The 15,236-nt window shown below is 44.5% G+C and overlaps 1 long non-coding RNA gene and 1 other non-coding gene across 6 annotated transcripts in view; one reads left to right on the forward strand and one right to left on the reverse strand.

The window, feature by feature from the left end:
- Positions 1 to 15,236, forward strand: part of LOC147375842 (uncharacterized) — a 50,710-nt gene that overhangs the window by 7,802 nt on the left and 27,672 nt on the right. The gene's annotated exons all lie outside the window — the stretch shown is intronic.
- On the reverse strand, positions 6,864 to 6,968 carry LOC147375843 (U6 spliceosomal RNA). The gene has a single exon (XR_015161699.1). It is a non-coding gene; the product is annotated as a U6 spliceosomal RNA (small nuclear RNA).

Below are 15,236 nucleotides of genomic sequence, written 5' to 3' on the forward strand. Positions count from 1 at the left end.
ATTAGGCATATTTGTCATTCACATCAATTCAACAAACATTTATCACCCCCATACTCTATGTGTTAGGAGGCTTCCCTAGAGGCACACTTAGTTGGTAAAGAATCCACCTGTAATGCAGGAGACCTGGCTTGATCCCTGGGCTAGGTAGATCCCCTGGAGAAATAAATGGCTACCCACTCCAGTATTCTTCCCCAGAAAATCCCATGGGCGAGGGGCCGTGGGATCGCAAGAGTCAGACATGACCTAGTGATTAAACCACCACCACCACCCTGTATGCTAGGCATGATGTTAGGTGCTGGGGTCACAAAAATGAAGGAGATTTGCTCTGAAGATTAGGAAATAAAGGACAACATGAGACATACAATACAGCACAGTAAGTGCCATATCCATTAGTTCCTTGAATGTTTATTGAGCACCTACTATGTATCTGGCCTATGCTGGGCACCAGGGGAGCTGGGTCTGTTCAAGACACAGCCTTCCATCTGGTCGGCAGTCAGAATCCCATACTTAACCTCTTGCGCTGTCACTGACCTGTATTGAGGTTATGAGGATGCTGTTCTCTTCTGCCTTGGTCTAAGCATCATGCAGGTGGGAACATATCTGCCTTGCTCCCTCATTGAAGGCCAGGACCTCCAACGCTTAGACGCACCTATCAAATATTTGCCAGATGAACGGACAACACACTAGACAAAGCTCTGACATGATGTCACTTTCTGAGAATCCAGGAAATCTGCAAACTAACTTTGTTCCCTTTATATTTAGCCTTTTATTTCTTCTTAGGTAATGTCATGGTGCCAGTGGAGAAGCAAATGAGTATTTGGAAATATTCAGTGGCCCTTATCAGCCATCTACTTCTGTTATTTGGAACTAGTAAAAATGTCTGTAAAATATCATTCTAGCATCCTCTAGGTATTAGCTTATTTAATCCTCACAACAACCCTGTAAGAGGTAGGTAGAATTTTATAACTTGAGTTAACTCAAAGCCCAGAGAGGTTTAGGAATGTGTCCATGGTTATGCAGCTGACGAGAGGCAGAGCTGGGACTTGAACACAGGCAGTTGAGCTACAGGATATGTGCTGCCCTCACCAGGGACAGCACTGAAATGTGCACATGGCCCATGAAAGCTCTGTGGAGAACACTTGTTGGATTCAAGTCCTTTTTTCTTTTTTCCTCAATATTTTCTACCTGTGAAAGCTGACCCTCTCTGAGGTTCCAGGCTTAAAAAAAGTTGGGTGGGGGGGGCGCGGATTTCCCAAAGAAAGTCAAGCCAAAATCTGGCCTTCTTTGAGAATAAAGGGCTTCTTTTGCTTTATCTCCAACTCACTTTGTCTTTAATGTTTTTCCACATTCAGATATTTTTTTCCTCTCTAGACCAGTAAAAAAAGAGACTGTACCTTAAAATGGCTTATTTTGCCCTGACAGCATGAATTTAAATGTTCCTCAGCATTTCTGGTGCCAATTAAGAAACATAGGTCATGATTATGATGAATAAATTAAGAGTTTGGGTCAGGAGGCTCCTTCTGACCTACTTTTTGCTTATGGCACAATGGAGCTAATATGTTTGTTTAATCCATATCACCTCCACTTATCTGCCTTCTACATGCCTTTTCTCATTTACAAATTCATGTCATCGTGATGCAAATACCCAGGCTCAAGACGGAGCTTGTTGGAGTCACCTGTATTTCCACATGTCTCTATCTGATGATGCCTCTTTACTTGAGAGCCCCGGAGGGCTTCTGCAGCTCCATTCCCACCGTGGGGTACAGGGGCCGCCTCCACTATGGAACTGACTCCTCCATGGGGTGTCACTTCCCCAAATGCAGTCCAGGTTGCTTCATAGCAACCTTGCTTGTCCAAGCCTGCCTCTGGGAGCAGGTCATGAGACACCAGTGCCTGGATGTCCAGGCCTTCCTTGCGTATTGAAGTCATTAGCTTTGTGCCCTGCCTATGTGGTCACTTCTGCATCACCTTTAAAGCTGCCTAGAAAAACGTTGATGGTGCCTGAGAACCCCTAACTGAGACTGATCCTAGGGGAAAAAATCACCTTGGGTTCTCTTCCTCTCATCAGAAACGTGATTACCCCTTAGGAATAAGGTTCCAATCATCATTAAGGGCAGCCAGAAGAGAAAAACCCCACAGGGGCAACCGGAGTTGAATGAGCTAGTGTGTGTGATGTCAGGGAGCTGTGGGGTCAGATGGAGAGAATTTTCTTTTGATAATGGAGGAGTTTGGAGTTGTCTGTACAGACACAAATCACAAGTTCTTACCAGCTGCACTCAAATACCCACACGGAAAGGAGTGCCTTGTCCCTGTACATGAGAAAGTCACTTTGCCTCCATCTACATAGGGTAGAAATGTCATGCTATAACTGGAGACATTACTCCAGTTCTGCCAGGCAGTACTCATAGACTCTGATTCCCAGCTGCTTGTTAACCTGGTGGGGCATGGATGGTTCCACAGCCTCAAAAGTGGTTGTTGCTGCTGTTCAGCCTCTAAGTCATGTCCAGCTCTGTGACCCCATGGACTACAGCACTCTAGGCTTCCCCGTCCTTCATCAGTGATGGATAGCCATAACAGCAGGCGTGTGAAAGGCACCCTCTCTGTGGTTCTCCTTCATAGAGAAGTCCACCCACTCTTGAGTTACCCAAGAGAGCTGCTGCCATCACTAAAGTCTTGGCTCTGGTCACAGTGCTCTTTTCTGATCGTATCGTATCTGATGACTCCCCAGATAACCTCCATTATCCTTGTCTTTGCTTTGATCTCTAACCCTGGTTTGCTGACTCTAACACAGGCGCCCTGACGATCTGGTTCCCAGATCTCCCATCCAAGCACTCTCTGTTGCTGGAAAAGTGTGTGTACTGGGTCTTTGCTTCATCTGTGCCTGGGGCCTGTTGGGCCGGGCACTAATTCTCTAAGTCAGCATTTCCAAAAGATGATTAAGAACAAGTTAAGCCTTTAGTTCAAATAGCACAGTTAATCCAAGAGCAAAACAGACTGGATTTTGAGGCCTTGTGAATTAGCCGAGTCTTAAAATTAAAAGTGGTCATGGAAAAGTGGCACGTGCTCCTTCCAGTGAGAAGGAGCAATGTATGTGTTGTGTGTACATGGATGCAGCTATGTAAGCCATTTGGTTTCTCTGGATTTTACTTTTTCCCACCTGTAAGATGGGCACAAAAGGCACAGTGATCCAAACCTCACAGTCTATTTTTTGTTATCTTAGAGACTTGGGAATGTGGTCCAGAGCTTATATTCATGGCTGATATACGTTGGTTGTATAAAGTATTACTATTTCTAAATGACTTTTAAAATTAATATTTATTTTCTAAGGATTATAGTTCAGTTTCTGTGAACATACCTTCTAAACAGACTGGGTTCAAAACACCCAGATATAAACTGGTTATGAGAGTTTGAGACCAAATTCAGACTCACCATTTCTTTGTCACTAGAATTAATTGAGATATTAGGAGCCATTTGCTGTGGGTCTGCTTATTTTATTTCCTCACTGGCACACACAATGATTCTGGTTATCACAGGCTTAGCAGTGTCTAGTATTACTAAGACCCAGCTGTGCAGTTGGCAGACAGTGAATACCCAGGTCCCAGGCAGAATGACGTAAGCAGGTACACTTGAGGAGCACATTACACATAGGAGACAGGTGGACATGTGGGCGATGTCCTAGGGCAAGGCTGGGAGGCCAATGACTGCACAACAGGCTCTGAACCTCCTCGGTATCCATCCCTTTCCAAGTCCAGCAGTGATGTGCTGTCTCGGGAGGGCTTTCAGGAAGACAGAACCTGAGAGGGACAGCTCACAGCCAGGCAAAGAGTGATTTTCAGGGATTCTTTCACTTGCCTGTAAGACTGTCCTGGGCAAGCTCTCTTCAATTAAGAGCTCTTGAGACCTCAATTCTTTAAAGCCTTCTTGATAATACTGCACAAGTAGTGTGTTTTTTCCTGATATCCACCTCCTATCACTCCCATCTGTAGTAAGCACTGGTTGAAATGAGTAGGTTTCCCTTTTCCCCGAACTCTTCAAAGATAAGTACTAAAAAAAAAAAAAAGAGAGAGAGATAGGTACTAATTGTTTTACGAGCATTGATACATTTTTCTGTCTAGGTCATCATGATTTGGTCAAAGGATGTATTGAGTGCTTGCTGTGACCTGGGATTATCTAATCTACTTCTCATGAAATTCCTGAGAAGCAGGTACTGTAATTGTCCCTGCTTAGGAGAAGGCGATGGCACCCCACTCCAGTACTTTTGCCTGGAAAATCCCATGGACGGAGGAGCCTGGTGGGCTGCAGTCCATGGGGTTGTGAAGAGTCAGACATGACTGAGCGACTTCCCTTTCACTTTTCACTTTCATGCATTGGAGAAGGAAATGGCAAGCCACTCCAGTGTTCTTGCCTGGAGAATCCCAGAGATGGGGGAGCCTGGTGGGCTGCCATCTATGGGGTCGCACAGAGTCGGACATGACTGAAGTAACTTAGCAGCAGCAGCAGTCTTCTGCAAGGCTAAGGAAACTTGTTCAAGGTCACACATTGGGATGTGTCAGAGCCAGAGTTCAAAGCAGGTACTTTGATTCCGGAGCATGTACACTTCACCATGACCCAGCCTGCTAGCACCCCACCCTCAGCACCCACTATGAGCCAGCTCAGGGCAAGTAACTGGGGTAGTACCAGGAAGATCAAGATGTCCCTGCTGCCCTCAAGGGGGCCCAGAGAGGTGAAGACAGATGTATGTGCTGTAACCCAGAAGATGCTGTCCTAGACCTGGTTAGAACAGTAAGTGCTGAAGGTGCTCAAGAGAGGAATGGTCAGTTCTGTGTGTGTGTGTGTGTGTGTGTGTGTGTGCGCGCGTGCGCGCTCCGTTGTGTTCAACTCTTTGTGACCCCATGACTGCAGCTTGCTAGGCTCCTCTGTCCATCAGTTCTTGGTGGGGAGCTATTTTATTTTTTCAATCTCACTTGGCTTTCTTAAATTAATATGTATTAAAACAACTCGGACTTTGAAAACTAGGGAAAAGTGCCCCTTCAAACAAACAAACAAAGAAGGTGTAGGGCTTTAAATAAAATTCCAGAGGCTGTTTCCTTATTTGCATCCCCTGGTGAGTGGTAGGCAGGGAATGTTTGGATGCCCTTCTGTTCTTTTTTGTTGTTGTTTTCCCTTGTATTGTCTATTCTCTCCAAGGGTGGATTCAGCTTCTATTAACAGCTAAGTTCATTGCTTGCTGCTTGCCGAGGCGTTAACCTTGATATATAACTTTTTAATTAATTCCAGGGAGGAAGAGTAGGCCCTGAAATTGACCCCACCCTCCCATATCTGTTAAACTCTGGTTGCTTTAACTAACAAGCCAAAAAATCAAACAAACCAAAAATTCGCCCAACCCTCAAGTTCATCCCCAAACAGTTTTTGGATCAATGTGCAATGTTTTGACTTAGTCACTCCAGCCAATGACGATAGTGACACTGTTTAGACAAAGTCTGAATGTTCACCGATGTCTCCAGGTGTTGAAAGGAACACGAACCTTTAGGTTAGTGTCATGATTAAAATGCTATTTATGAACAGATCCGGCAGGCTAACTTTTTTTTTCTAGACAAATTAACTCAGAATGAGGCAGCAGGAAGCCAGGGGTGAGGTGGATGAGAAGGTCTGCCCTGGGCTAGAGTAAGTGAGAGGTGCTTCCTAGATGAACCCGCTCAGCTCCAGGCTTAGGGGTAGAGGGTGGGGAAGGCCCCAGCAGGACCCCAGGACCGCTTCTCCTTTCTGGAACACACAGATTGCAAGCTCTGCTCAAGTTGCTATTTACGTGATACTCAATATCCTGTGACTAAGTAAGCAGACACACTTGGCTGGCTGTCTACGGCCTTGATTATGCTTACAAATTTAATTTTCCAAGGCAAATAGATGTTCCAGTAGATGGAGATTCTATACCAAGGATGTCCAGGTTTGGACATGACTTGTTTTATGAAGAAAAAGATTTACAATATAAGAAATTTGTTCAGATATATTTTCCCCCTACTTATTAGTAAATCAAAAAGTAAATGATAATACTGGAGCAAGCTAAATTATTTAGGTTTTTTTGCAAAGCATTAGTATAAGAGGGGGAAATTAGACTACGATATGCCAGTGTCCACCCCCTCCCCCCTGCCAGATGGGGAGGCAGAGCTGGCCTGTGTGGTCCTCACGCTGTAGAACTGTTTGAACTTCCTCAGGCCCCTGCAGAGTGGCTCAGGGGCCTGCCTCACCTCTTTCTGGCTGTTCCAGGGAGTTTATTCAGCTGCCTTAACTTCTTTTGTTTATTTTTTAGTCATAAAAAAAATTAAGATTGTTTTTTAAAAGAGCCATTTTAGGTTCACAGCAAAGTTGAATCGAAGGTACAGAGATTTTCCCACTATCCCCCCAACCCCCTTGCTGGTCCCTACATGCACAGCCTCCACTGTGATCAACATCCCCGACCAGAGTGGACATTTGTTACCATATATGAACCTGCAGTGACATTGTTATCACCCAGAGTCCATGGGTCACATTGCGGTGCTCTCCTGATGGTACACATTCTATGGGATTGGACAAATGTGGTGACATGCATCCATTATTATGGCATCATGCAGAGTATTTCACTGCCCTAAAAATCCTCTGTGTGTTAGTTGCTTCAGACGTGTCCAACTCTTTTCAACCCCATGGGCTATATAGCCCACCAAGCTCCTCTGTCCATGGGATTCTCCAGGCAAGAATACTAGAGTGGGTGGCCATTCCCTTCTCCAAGGGATCTTCCTAACCCAGGAATTGCACCTGTGTCTCCTGCATTGCAGGCAGTTTCTCTACCTTCTAAGCCACCAGGGAAGCCCTGTGCTCCACCTATTTAGAAAAATATGAAATGCTTCATTTGAATTTGTATGTTATTCTTCCTCAGGGGCCGTGCTCATCTTCTCCATGTCTCTAATTTTACTGTAGTGCTGCTGAAAAGAGCACTGAACTTCTTTTTAGGAGGCCAAGTCAAAAAACCTTTCCCTTGTTGAGAACCAGCCCTCAGATGGAGTGACTGGAGGGTTGTAGAAGCGGCTCAGGTCAGCTTCACATCGCCCTGCCCACACCACTGCTTTGTGTTGGTGGGGAAGTCACTTTCTACCCTCTGCAAGAACCTGCAGAGGACTCAAGTCTCTGGCAGCAATTTTTGGGTTGAAACCACATGGATTTTGCTCCTGAGGGCAGGATCCATGCTTTTTTAAGAAAATGTTTGTCTCTGTATCTCTAGTTCTGGGCACAGAATTGATACACCATAAATGTTACTCGATGGACATGAGTTTGGTTGAACTCCGGGAGTTGGTGATGGACAGGGAGGCCTGGCGTGCTGCGATTCATGGGGTCGCAAAGAGTCCAACACGACTGAGTGACTGAACTGAACTGAAATGTTTGTTGGGCTTCCCAGATGGCGCTAGTGGTAAGGAACCCACCTGCCAATGCAGGAGATATAAGCAATGTGGGTTTGATCTGTGGGTGGGGCAGATTCCCTGGAGGAGGGCATGGAAACCCACTCCAGTATTTTTGCCTGAAGGATCCCATGGACACAGGAGCCTGGCAGGCTACAGTCCATGGGGTCTCAAAGAGTTGGACATGACTTAAGTGACTTAGCTTGCATGCAAACAGACATTTGCTGAATTAAACTGAATAAACTAGGACCCAGGGGGAAATACTGGACTTTGGAGTATTATCTTTATTAATGAAAAAATGTGTCCCTAGTGCATGTTTAACTGCCATAAATGTGTCTATCAGAACTAGGAGTAACCCAGGAAGTAGGGATTAAATGTTCTCTCCAATCACTCCCTGCCAGGGGCATCCCTCCCTCTCCTCCTCCCAGTGGGATAGATTATACTGTTCTGGCTCCCATGAAGGGTTGAGGCGTTCCTATTATTTGCTTGCTTTCTTCTTGGCATTGCTTAGAATAGTTCTCAGTACACTGCAGGGAGTCAACGAGAAATGAGTGACTAAATGATGGTTACTCACCCCAGGGATGGGACAGCCTTGCAAACGTCAGCTGGGATTGCCCTCTGCAATCCTAGAGTGAGACACTTGGGGGTCCAGACCTATAGCCTTCCACTCTCTTCCGGAGCTGGGGCTGACTCTGTCCTGGTTTGGGGCTCCCCCTGAGTCTGTTTTTAATCTCCATCCTTCTAGACCACCTTTATTATAATGAATTGTATCCATAAGAAGTTAGTTCAGTGCTACTTCTAAACCTTTTATTTTGCAAACCAAGCATGCATTATTCTTTAATACTCCCTACTAGTTCACGCTTCCTGGATTTTAGCTCATTTTAATGACACTCTCCCTCACTTTCCTAAAAATCCTTTAAAATATTTGATAATCACTTTTGCTCAAGATAAGCAGAAGAAAGTCCTTGTGGACCACCAACTCCTCTCTTTAATCACTGGCTACAGTAAACTTTCAGTCTCTCTTTTCCCCATCCCCACCCACCCATTGCTATAGTTGTGGCTTACCTACCACTACATTGCTGATTTTTGCATAGTATCTATTTGCTGTTACATTCAAGATTGGCCCTTCTCTGTCTAGCCCTTTAAAGTAGGGAAATGTATTTTCCAGGCTCCCTTGCCTCCTCACTGCTAAATTCAGTCATTGGGAGGAATTGGTAGAAGACTAGAAGGCAGGAGGAAGGGAGAAGCTGAGGTATTTCCACCCATCCCCAGCCCCTACTTTGGTTTGTGCACCCACTGCTGGCTGCATCTCCTCCATGGACCCAACGAGAGAGTCCTCACCCTGGGACACCACCTGTTGTCTCTCCATCCCCAGGGGGAGTAGAAATGTCCACTTTTGTTCCTCTCAAGATTTCTTTCCTGTGTCCTCTTTGGTTTCTAAGCTCTGACATTTACCTTCATAACCAATATGCATATGCATGTGTTCTCAGTTCTGTCTGACTCTTTGCAACCCCATGGACTGTAGTCTGCCTCTGTTCATGGAATTTTCCAGTCAAGAATACTGAAGTGGGCAGCCATTTCCTCCTCTAGGGGATCTTCCCAACCCATCTCAGGTGGATTCTTTACCATCTGTGCCACCAGGGGAAAATAAAATGAAATAAATATTAAAATAATAAAACATTTTAAAAAGAGAAAAAGTTATATGAAACACTGATTCAAAAATAATCAGTATTTTTGAATCAATATTGATTCAAAATCAGTACTTCGGCCAGTATGTGGGAAGGTCAGTCATGTGAGTATGGTGTAGGTGTAGCAGGCACTGTTTGAGCAGAGGATGTACAGAGAGCAAGAGAGCACCCATCTTGAGTGGCCTGACTATACAGCAGGCATGAATAAACTACAACACTGATTTTATATTTTCATACATCAAAATGCTGATAATAGAGACTGACCTTTGAAAAACATCCAAGAGCTGTTTTCAGGTAAATAAACATTCAACTCAGTTTCTTTCTCTTCTCAACACCTTGAGAGTCCCTTGGACTGCAAGGAGATCAAACCAATCAATCCTAAAGGAAATCAATCCTGAATATTCAATGGAAGGACTGATGGTGAAGCTGAAGCTCCAATACTTGGCCACTCCATGTTAAGAGCTGACTCATTAGAAAAGACCCTGATGCTGGGAAAGATGGAAGGCAGGAGAAGAAGGGGACGACAGAGGATGAGATGGATGGATGGCATCACCGATTGAATGGACATGAGTTTGAGCAAACTTTGGGAGACAGGGAAGCCTGGTGTGCTGCAGTCCATGGGGCTGCAAAGAGTCGGGCACAATTGAGAGACTGAACAACAACAACACCTATAGTCCACACAGCTATCCAAAGTGTGGGGCTGTGGTCAGCTGACTGGATTTACAGATTCCAAATTGGCCATCTCAGTCAGACTGGAATGTGATTCTTTGCACTCGCTGCTGAAGACTGCATTGGAAGGCAGTGGAATTCAGTAACACACAGGGGTCTCGATAGGAAGGATGCACTAGCTGGACTTACTGAATCTGCCATTTGAGTAAGTCTCGTGGACTTGAAGACACAATTCATTTAAATGCTTGATTGTGTGAATAAATTCTATGCTCAAAAATGTTGCTATCTTTAACTATTAATTCAATTAACTAACTAGGATAGAAAAATATAACTCTTAGACAGGCTAGATAATCAAATAAATCTCATTAGCACAGTCTCTCACAGTGGAAAGCTGCAGGAAGCCAAATTGTCAGCTGAGTGATCCTGGATTAAGAACCTAGTAGCATATTAATAGTTCTAGGACTCAGATATTGGATGATCTGGGCTCTGACAGCCAGATATGTCCTTCTCCTCAGTTGGGCCCTCTATGTCCTCATTGACCTCTGCTGCTGCTAAGTCGCTTCAGTCGTGTCCGACTCTGTGTGACCCCATAGACGTCTGGCAGCCCACCAGGCTCCCCTGTCCCTGGGACTCTCCAGGCAAGAACACTGGAGTGGGTTGCCATTTCCTTCTCCAGTGCATGAAAGTGAAAAGTGAAAGTGAAGTCGCTCAGTCGTGTCCGACTCTCAGCGACCCCTTGAATGCAGCCTACCAGGCTCCTCCATCCATGGGATTTTCCAGGCAAGAGTACTGGAGTGGGGTGCCATTGCCTTCTCCACATTGACCTCTAATCCACCTCAAATAAATTCACCCTAGTCTCCTGGGATGATACCAACAGGCACAGTCAAACTTGTTTCTGAAACTCCCTCCTTTCTGTGCTTCTGTGGGTGATTAACTCATTCCTCCATATGTTAATACTTCAGTCGTGTCTTGTTCTGCCCCAGGAATCATTCTGTCTCACTGACTCTTAGATTGGACATGCATGCAGACCATAAATATCTCTTGAATATTTATTCCAAGATAAGCAATAGAAATGGCTCTTCTTCAACCTACTGGGTGATTTGGCTTTATGATTTAACCCCTCTCGCTTTTCCAAATGTTTAGGACACCCTTCTATCTCTCCTACTCACAGTCTTTGCCTACCAAGCAGACTCCAAATACGGATGGATTTGCCCTCCTGAACAATCTCTTCCACAGAGAGCAGAGCGAAGGGATGGTCTAACCCAAATGTTCTGATTCCTGATGATTCCTTTCTTATTAAGTTGCTTTCTGAGTGGGTATGGACACCTTTAGAGAATCTGAACAGTTTAACTTGTTCCTGTAAAGCTTGATTATTCCTGGGAAGTGAGATGTTGGAAAGCTGAGGGGGGACTGGGAGACATACAGCTGAGGTGAGCTCACGTTAGTGGCCGTCTCTGTGAGGTCTGCCCACCCCATTCCCACACCCAGCCTTGCACGTGTAAAGCCGTTCATCTTTAGCACAGCTTGGCCCCTGCGCAATGGATCCACCCTGTAGCTTGCATTGCCCCACCTGGATTTGGGGCCCAACTCATGGCATAGATACCTTTGGCAGGTAAAAAAATTAATTAGCAAGAAGCCAGATAGAATGACCCAGAAAAGCTTGTCCTTCTGGGAAGTCACTGTTCTCATATGAACTCTTGAGAAATTTGTCCTTAGGAGCTCAGCCAGGAAACCTATGAAGTTCATGTTTTGAACCTGTGAGGCTCAGGTCTCCAGGCCAGGGCCCCTCCAAGGGCAAAGCCAGTGTGGAAGAGCCATTTTACCATCTTTACAAGAACCGGGACACTGAGAGATGTTTAGAACAAAGCTTTGGTGATGCAAAATCACTGACACGCTCAGCTGCTTAATGAAAGTAAGTCCAATTACGTTAGCTATATTTTGCATAACTTTGCCTACTAAAACCAGAAAATGGACAACACATTTTAGAAAAATGTTCAAGTCTTGAAATCACAAAGGATTTCTTTGTATAAGTAAGTCAGTTTATAATACCAGTGATGTCCAACAGAAATATAATGTGAGCCACAAATTTTAATTTTGAATTTCCTAGTAGCTCCATTTTAAAAAGTAAAAAGAAATAGGTGAAGTTAATTTCTAGAGCAGGTTCTTCCAAGTCTAAGAAGGATTTGCTTCCTCCTGGTTGAGGGGATAAATTTTAGCCCTAATGTCTGAATTCCATGAGCCCTAAGGTAAGTCATATTTAGATCCGTTAACGACTGAACTCCACCATAAGGAATGTGATTTGGAGGCCATGGGGTCAGAGGTAGCAGGAAAAAGAGAAAGAGCCTGTAACGGAAGCATTTGACTTCATTTGAAAAATGTGGTCCTATTTTAAATGAGATTACTTCCCTTTGTCATTACTTTGCTAAATTAAATCCTTTGAGAAGAGAGGCCACATTATTCTTTTTATCAAAACTTGTCTACAGCTTGCTCTGTGAATGCCCATGTTAAGACAAACTTGAAAATTCTCAGAGCAGCTTGCCAACAGCTTGGCACTCATGACCTTCCTTTCAATCCAAGATCAAGCATTTAAACTGTGTGGCTAACAGGGTTGTGGTTGTTATCTAGTCACTCAGTCATGTCTGACTCTTTGGCAACCCCATGGACTGTAGCCCACCAGGCTACTCTGTCCATGGGATTTCCCAGGCAAGAATACTGGGGTAGGTTGCCATTTCCTTCTCCAGGGGATCTTCCCAACTCAAGGACTGAACCCGCTTCTCCTGCCTTGGCAGGCAGATTCTTTACCACTGAGCCACCTGGGAATACAATATATAGTAAAAAGTTAACATGTGACATATGTGCTATTATGTGATAAAAATTCTAAGGAGAGAAAAGAGTATGTTTTATTTAACTCAGTATATTAGGAACATTATCATTTCAACTTTTAATTAGTATAGTATAAAATTTTTAATGAAATGCTTCACTTTCTAGTTTCTTTTTTTTTTTCCTTGTTCTTTTCTTTCTTTTTTTTTTTGGTACCAAGTCTTTGAAACTCAGTGTAATTTACACTCACAGAACATCTCAATTCACACTAATTGCATTTCAAGTTGTCAATATATACATGTGGTTAGCGGCTACTATATAGGACTGTGGCATTTCACAGACTTTCTGATTAACTGAAATTCTATAATTTTGAAATGTGACTCATTCTTAACTCACCTTCACCAGGGCTTCCTGGTATGGCTGGGGAATCTCATGTTAACAACCTGTGAATGATCTAACTCCCTTGTGTCCTCCCTGGGCTATTCCTGCTTCCTCTCTGTTTTGTACACTCAGCCAAAAAGTCTGGAGTAGATACCATCAGTTCTCTGCTCAAAACATTTCCACAGCTCCTATCCCAGTCTTTTCATGGCTTAACACGGTCCAACCCCTGCCTACATCTCTGATCTCATTCCCTACCGTCCTCTCCCTCATTTGCTCAGCCACACAGCTTCTTGCTGTTCCTCGACCATGCCAAGAACACTCCTTGCCCCAGGGTTTGCACTTGCTTCTCCTGTTCTGTGGGAATCCTCTTCCTACATCTTCCCAGACAGTTTACTCTGTACTGTCTACACAGATGTCACTTATCAGAAGGGCCTCCTTGACCCCTCTAGGCAATATCCCTTAAAGAGGGTTTTTCTGAAGGCCCCCTTGGCATCACCCTGCACCCTCATCCCCTTCTTACCTGCTTTAGTGCTTTTCATAGCACTTGCTTATTTATTAGTCTATTTTCTGTCTCCCCCACCGACTCCACTAGAAAGTGAACTCTGTGAGGGCAGAGACTGTCTCTTTGACTTTGGAGGCACTGATGACAGAGCAGCAATAGTACCTGGCACATAGTAGGAGCTCAACAAATTTTGGTGAATGAATAAAAGGGAGAAACCATCCTTGGTCAGAAATGCTTATGGGAATTATGGGCTCTCATAACAGTGATCAATTTATATCTAAGGTTCTTAATTGAGTTTAGTCTTAGGACTAAGTAAGTGTTCCCCGCACTGGGAACTCATCTGAGGAGAAATGACATGGCCACACATCTGGGTTACTCGGCCTCACACAGGGGTCTCTCCCTTGACTCCCTGATTGCTATTCTTATCTTTCTCCACCTGTTGCAGGCCTGGACTAGAAACACTTTGTTTTATTTGATGAACCACTAACTGATAATCGTCCAACAATCCTAGACATGTTTCTTTGCTGGGGGCTCCTGCTCAGAATACCTCAAATTGTTTAAAACCAGCTCAGGGATCTCACCAAATTCTGTCCTGTGACTTTCTAATTGTCCTTCTCATTATTAGTGTTTCCACATTCCCTTCAGGAATGCAGGGAGGGACGCTCCACATGTGTTTGTTGGTCGCTGGTATTCACAACAATTTCTGTCTGCCCTGGGCATGCACAGACACAGCTCTCCAAGCCTGCTTCATGCTTCTCATGCTCCTGAGAAGACTGGGGCAGCTGCTTCAGAAAAAACCATTTAACTGGACTCATAAGTGCCTTCCTGTATTAACTCTGTGAGGTCCTGAAGTATCGGCCCTAATTCGTCTATGCTCTCCTGTGGGCCTCACAGGACCCACAGCCCAGGGCTGTGAAGTCTCTGGTCAAGGGTGGAATGAGGCCTGTGGCCATGGGACGGACATGGTCACTGGTCTCCAACCCCAGTGTCCCCCAGATGTTCTGTGGACACCACGTTCTAGCCAGGCAAACTGTGTGCCCTGCAAGGCTTCTGCTGGGTGGCTGTGGGACCTGACCACCAGGAGACCACAGCCATCTGCATGCTTGGAACTCCTCAGAGGGATAGATCTCATTGGGAAACACGCTGTCACTCTATCCAGCTCAAATGACTGGTAGAGAATATGCTTCTGGGACACAAAGAACAGAGTGTTGACACAGCTAATACATCCTTTCTGTAAGAATGTACAAAGGTATACTGGCCATGGAAGATCGGAAACTACCTGTCAGTGTTAAGCAAATTATTTAGAATTTAATAAAATTTGTGAAATTCATCCCTTCTGTTTGCATAGCTGAGTCAATGTTTAAAGGTAAGGTGTTCCCTGACCACAAATTGCTATGCAAAATTCTCTCTGTTATTCTCTGTCCTGTATGCTGTTTGTTTCTTTAAAAGAATGTATCATAAGCCAAAATTATGTATTTGTCTCTTTTATTATTTCCTAACCTGTATCCCTGACAAGATTGTAAAGTATAAGGTATAGTAAAGTATAAGGAAAGTAAAGTATAAGCAACAGAATGTGTATATTTTACTCACCCTTGTATGCCCAGGAACATGTGCCATACCTAACACACAGAAGTGCTTCAAGGGAATATTGCATGTGTTCTGAGTCATTTCACTCGTGTCCGACTCTTTGTGACCCTAGCTTGCCAGGCTCCTCTGTCCATGGGATTCTCCAGGCAAGAATACTGGAGT

This window comes from Bos grunniens, chromosome 3 (genome assembly GCF_055505025.1).
Source record: "Bos grunniens cultivar Pamir isolate PY7600 chromosome 3, Bosgru_T2T1.0, whole genome shotgun sequence".
NCBI classification, from domain to species: Eukaryota; Metazoa; Chordata; class Mammalia; order Artiodactyla; family Bovidae; genus Bos; species Bos grunniens.